The following is a 263-nucleotide window of genomic DNA, read 5'->3' as shown; positions in this document are numbered from 1 at the left end:
GAGATTTGTTTGGGCCAAGAAACACAAGGAATGGACATTAGACCAATGGAAATCTGGGCTTTGGTCGGATGAGTCCAAGTTTGAGATCTTTGGTTCTAACCGCTGTGTCTTTGCGTGACGCAGAAAAGGTGACCAGATGGATTCTACATGCCTGGTTCCCACCGTGAAGCATGGTGGAGGAGGTATGATGGTGTGGGGGTGCTTTGCTGGTGACAATGTTGGGGATTTATTCAAAACTGAAGGCATACTGAACCAGCATGGCT

Source organism: Etheostoma spectabile, chromosome 5, assembly GCF_008692095.1.
Source record: "Etheostoma spectabile isolate EspeVRDwgs_2016 chromosome 5, UIUC_Espe_1.0, whole genome shotgun sequence".
Taxonomy (NCBI): domain Eukaryota; kingdom Metazoa; phylum Chordata; class Actinopteri; order Perciformes; family Percidae; genus Etheostoma; species Etheostoma spectabile.
The sequence above is the reverse complement of the archived record's forward strand: the minus strand, read 5'-3'. Positions refer to the sequence as shown.